This window comes from Sinohyriopsis cumingii, chromosome 10, assembly GCF_028554795.1.
Source record: "Sinohyriopsis cumingii isolate HCF-2022 chromosome 10, ASM2855479v2, whole genome shotgun sequence".
Taxonomy (NCBI): Eukaryota; Metazoa; Mollusca; class Bivalvia; order Unionida; family Unionidae; genus Sinohyriopsis; species Sinohyriopsis cumingii.
The window spans coordinates 41,377,538-41,383,537 of record NC_142970.1 but is presented as its reverse complement, the minus strand read 5'-3'; the positions used below and the strand labels follow the sequence as shown (position 1 = coordinate 41,383,537).

The 6,000-nt window shown below is 33.7% G+C and overlaps 1 long non-coding RNA gene across 2 annotated transcripts in view; it reads right to left on the bottom strand.

Moving 5' to 3' along the window:
• Positions 1-2,762: 2,762 nt before the first annotated feature.
• The window catches only part of LOC149789907 (uncharacterized), a 2,017,354-nt gene continuing 2,014,116 nt past the window's right edge, over positions 2,763-6,000 (bottom strand). For both annotated transcript variants that reach the window (XR_016423761.1, XR_016423760.1), the window contains exon 19: positions 2,763-4,211. This is a non-coding gene — a long non-coding RNA (uncharacterized LOC149789907). The remainder of the gene's footprint in view (positions 4,212-6,000) is intronic.

Below are 6,000 nucleotides of genomic sequence, written 5' to 3'. Positions count from 1 at the left end.
TGTTTGTAAGTGGTTAAGTAAGTTGGTATGGATAGTAGATTAAAATGATGTCTTTTTTGTTTTTTTGGTGTTTGAGGTGTAAATTTGGGGTTAGATTGGATTGCTTTGCGTATGTGGATAGTCTATTGAAGTGATTTATAAAAAATTTTAAAATAGTGATGGGTAGCATAAAAAGTGAGTGAGTGTTTCTTTTAGGTCCACGCGTTGTTGTTTTTTGGTCATGATGTAGGTAAGATCAATTTTATGTTTTTTGGGGATGTTTTCCTTCACGTCCGCGCTTTCACTATAAATTGAAACTCGTTCGGCAGTCCAGCTACCCTTGTTGATTGATCAACACCAAAAATGAACACGAGACTGGAGAAACTGTTGGAACTTCATGTGCATCTGGAATATGCCAGGCGCATATTAAATGAACTGGCCGCGGAAGCCATTGTGGAGGAGGGAAGGATAAGAGAGGAGGAGGAAAGAAGAAACAAAGAAAAGGAGGAGAGAAGATATAAAGAAGAAGAGGAAAGAAGATACAAAGAGGAAGAGAGAAGATACAAAGAAGAGGAGGAGGAGGAAAAGGAGAGAAGAAGAAGAAATTTCAGAATCCCAGAGAGCGAAAATTGGGATTCTGAAGCGACATATCCTGCCTCTGCTCTCTCCCCCAAAAAGGTAAAAAGTAACTGGGGGACAAGATGTGTATGCGGCGCCAGGCCTGGAAGGTGCCACCATTAACCAGGTGTCCATGAAGTACCAAACAAAAAAACAGCCCTTTTCAGGGCTACCCAATACTCTAGAAAAGAAATAACGATCGATTTGCCAATGTGTGTAGGTAGAGTAGTGTGATTATAAACACTAACTCTTTTTTAAGATAGTGTGAGGGTATGTGTTTGTGTGTTGGTGATTGTAAGAGCTAAGGTATGTTTGTGGGAATAGTAGATTATGGGTTTCTTTATTGTTTCTTAGCGTAGGTGAAGAGTATAGTTAGGGTTCTGTAAGCGCTCACGTACGATTGTGTGGATAGTAGATTATGGATTAGTTTATTGTTCTTAGCGTATGTGGAGAGTATAGTTTGGGTTTTGTAACCGCTCACGTACGATTGTGTGGATAGTAGATTATGGATTCGTTTATTGTTTCTTAGCGTATGTGTTTGTGTGTTTGTGTTTGTGTGTTTGTGTTTGTGTTTGTACCCGCTCACGTACGATTGTGTGAATAGTAGATTATGGATTTGTTTATTGTTCTTAGCGTATGTGAAGAGTATAGTTTGGGTTTTGTAAGCGCTCACGTAAGATTGTGTGGATAGTAGATTATGGATTTTGTTTATTGTTTCTTAGCGTATGTGGAGAGTCTAGTTTGGGTTTTTATTATATGAAATGAGAAAGTATAGTTTGGGTTTTATTATATGAAATGAAAAAGGAGGGGGATGTTTTCCTTCACGTCCGCGCTTTTCGTATAAGAACCCACAGTATTCGTCGTTCAAACCAATCTGCAAAGAATAAAAAAAGAAGATGGCTTCTAACCAAATGGACAAAATGGAAAAATTGCAAAACGTCCTCGACAATTTAGGAATGATAGAGCAAATGTTGGTTAACCTAAACGAGGATCACTATTCTTATAGTCCCCATCGAGTGAAGATGGAGATAAACAATTTACGAAAAATGAAGGTAATCATCAGTGATCTGTTGAAAGAAATAAAGGAGGAGAAGGAGGATGAAGAGGAAAGGATAAGGATGAGAGCATGGAATGAAAAAATTGAAAAAGAAGAAGAAAATGAAAAGAGGAAGAAAGAAGAGGAGGAAGAGAAGAAGAAAGAAGAGCAGGAGAAAAAAAAGAAAGAAAAGAAGAGAAAGAGTGTTGGAGATAAAATAAGAACTTGGTGGAGAAAAAGAAGAAACTAGAAGCAGAAGAAGAAGAAGAAAACCCAAAGGCCCTTTTCAGGGCCAGCCATATTTCTCGAAAAGAGATAGCCTTTCCATTGCCTATCCCTTTTTTTAAAATTTAAATTTAAATTTAAATTTAAATTTAAAAAAATTTAAAAAAAAAAAAAAAAATCCCAAAAGCCCAAACTCTATTCCCCATGTTAATTTCCCTTGTCCCTAGACAGACCCAAACTCTATGTTAAATTCCCATTGTCCCTAAAGTGACCCACGATTTCTCTCCATGTTAAATTTCCATTGTCCCTAATCTGACCCAGGGGTCTTTTTAATGCTAAGTCCCATTGTCCCTAATGTGTCCCACTTAACTACTATTATCATTCTATTGAATGAGGGTTTCTATTTTATCACATAATCTTACACTCTAAAAATGGTCACTTATCCACTTTTTTATTTTCATTTATGTGTAAATACATTTAATTATTCTTCTACTTCTTTTTTTATACATTCATACACTGCTGATTCATTCATTCATTTTTATGTCTGCTTTTCTAATTATCCACTGCACTGCATTGACCTCTTTGTTAAACATTTCTTTGTGTATTCCTTGTAGTTATACGACTGAATGGCAAAATTGAAAACGAATTAGATTATTAAAGGCAGTCTCAATAATAATTATTTAGAAGAAAAAATTTCAAAGGCACAGGGTTATATTTAATATGATAGTCATCATGAAAATATAGCTAATGACTTGCATTTTTCATGGGAAAATAACTATGCTCAGTGAATTGGAGGGCCTCACACTGTTTTTCTAAGCACGTTTGCACATAATACTTTCTCTCTCTCCAATAAATAATGCATATCCTGGCCAGTCATGTATTAAAATTTGTCAATAGGATTTAATGACCATACGGACATAGTACACAATTAATTTTACTATATGTTCTCTACATTTGTTTCTCAGTACTGACCTTTCCACTGTGTGACAATCAATGCAAATCATATGTTAATCTAAAATACCTTCAAAGATGACTTCACGGTGAAGTTCTTGTCAAAGGTTGACCTGCTCTTTTTTTAGATTATTGACTGTCAACATAACAGCATGTAACCAGAACACGAATTTCACTTCCGGATCATCACCAAGGCCTTATTACTCACTGTGCACTGTCGCCAAAATACATACAGACAACAACACCCTGAGCTCATATTATCAAGAATAAACAGTTACCTTTAAATCCCTACCAAAAATGCATAAATAAAACTCTTCTATCACCACCAAAATGAGAGAGGAAAAAATGTTCTAAAAATAGACTAGAACTACATTCATGGGTACTGAACTGGAAGTATTAATTGTGATGTAATTCCTGACAGGCTACATGTTTTACGCCAATTTTAGTCAAACTTTTATATTTGCATGCTATACCTATTTCAACTTTATACATGAAGTCTTTTTGAATTTCCTTGCAAGGAAAACATGTGACACCTGTCAGAAAGTATGTAGTGCTGGTGTTCCACAGGGTGCAAGTTCTGGTCCAAGTGCTCTTGAGAAACCAAAACTAAATTTGCTATATCTTCCTTAATTTTAGGAATTTTTCAATGCAGTAAAAACCTAATTGTGATACAAGATAAGCCCTGTCTGAAAATATGTTTGAAAATTACAAATGTTGATAAATTCAGTTTTAATGGCAAATTAAATAAACATTTAAATTTTAAAAACTAAATTTTATTGAAAACTTAAATTTTCATACAAGTTTTAAAACACAGTTTGACAAATTTTAGACAGAAAAGTTGACTAATGAATGATATTTAAAACAAATGGTAGTTTGGGTCTGTATAACTGATAACATTTTCCCCAGGGGTAGTGAAGCATCATAGCTCATAGTGATTTTGGCAGCAAACCGCAATATGCCTGTCCAGATGCATATAGGTGTACACACTAAAGAAACACTGACAGGTGCTATGTTCCACATTTATTGTGTCAGGTACTTAGGCAGTTGTTTCCATAACTAATAGCACATTCAGATTTAAAGTTCTAATGGGACCACTACCATGTTTTATAGCAAAAATGCATTCCATTTCAATGTCGATAACAACAAAAGGTGGCAATGGGACAGGAAAATAGTTTCTAGGGAGGTTCTACCTTACTGAAAAATGCTGCTGATCTCTCTCATGAAAACCTAAGCCATGTCTTTGAGGTGCCATATATCAGTGTGGTGATATGAACTAATATTGGTCACTTATGGCAGTACACTGCACATGCCCTTATGAAACCATGCTATTACCACCAGACTACTCAGGAGAGCTTCCAAGCTAATCCAACTCTAACACTTTGTTCCAGATACCAGGCTAGACCTGAAAAGATCCAATATGTTTCACTTAATTCTAGAAAACAGTAAGATCTATGTAAATGAAGTTAAACTGTGTTAGATATGGTGATTTCAGATTAACATTAAGGTTGCAAGCATGGGGGAAAATATTAAACTTGACAGAGTGACACTCAGAAATGTGAAGCAATGGCCATGTATTAAAGTGTTAAATTCATCCTAAAAGTATATGAGGTTTCTAGAAGCACATTTAGCCATTTACAAGTTAAATAACTAATCAGGTAGACTATGTATCATAAAGTTTAAGGCAATGTTGGGGCGGTGAGGTTTGATCATTGGTGTAAACATTATTACATACCAGTATACAGGAAAGTCAAGTGACAATGTACTAAATTAGAATGTGTTACTATAAGCATTCTTATTCATGAGGGAAATAACAATTTTGGATATTGCAAGTGAATACAGCCAAATGTGGTCATACAAATCAACTATAAGTACCAATAAATCCTATATCATCAGCTAAATGTGAAATTCTCATCCCCAAAACTTGTAAACAAGGATGGAAATTTGCATATGTGGGACATATACAATGTACTTGTTAAGATCAAATGTGCAAACATAATTCAAATTATCTATTTGAACATTTATATGGTATTTTGAAGAGTGTTGGTTACCAATTATTAAGCTCATTGATTGAATGGAATCAGATATCAGCTGATGTTTCAATACCGCACTCTGTCAAAGTACTAAATTGAAATATGTTACCATACATAGGCATATTCATGATGAAAATAACATTTTGGGATATTTTCAGTGCACATAGCCATAAATGTGCTTTACAGGTTCACTATAGGTACAATGTCAGCCTATATGATGTACTGAGTGTGAACTTTTGATCCCAAACATTCTAAAATGGATGGATATTTGTACATGTGGGATATGTAACCATGTACAAAGTTAAATTCAAATAATTTGTTTGAATGCTTCTTATGTAATCTTTAGAGTGTCAGTTAACAAATAGTATTAGTAATTAATAATGCATAAAGCAAGATGGATCATTAGAATTCCCATAACATCATATAGGCCACAATGCCGCACTACACCAATCAATATCTTAACCTAACTGAACAATAAAATGGAATGCATTTTGTATTCAACTTACATCATTTTGCTTTTTTCTTACATCCAAGGGTAAATATACCTGGGGGAAGCATATTTTATCCCTTTGACCTGTATTTCATTCTCAGACAGTTTAAAATGATTTAGTAGAGAACTTGAGTAGGTTCTAGTATAAAGTTTTCATCGCTGTCCTCTCACTAAATACCTTATAACTATGTTTATAAACAATTACTGAAGGCTATACAAGCAGAAGTTTGTTACTCAGGAAGTGACCCCATCATAAACACATAAATTAACTGATTGGACCCCTAATAAATAGTCTGAATGGCCAATACAAATTATAATTTTGTCTTCATGTATTTTTAATGAAGGTCTCATTTTGACTACAAAGATATTTTCTCTGACAAAATGTGACAAAAATCCAACATTGGAGCTTTTATATGGTGTAGGAATATATACATGCTGATAACATTTAATGTGATTCCCAAAAATATTATATATGTGCATTTTAGGGGTTTTTTAATTATTTTTTTTAATTTTTTTAAAATTTTATTAAAATTTTTAAAATAAAAATTAATTTTTTACTTTTAATTTCATTCTTATATTTTAAAAGTCAATATACATGACATATTAAAATTTCATGTGTCTATCTTTAATAATAAAGATTTTATACCAATTTAAACTTTGATCCAATACTG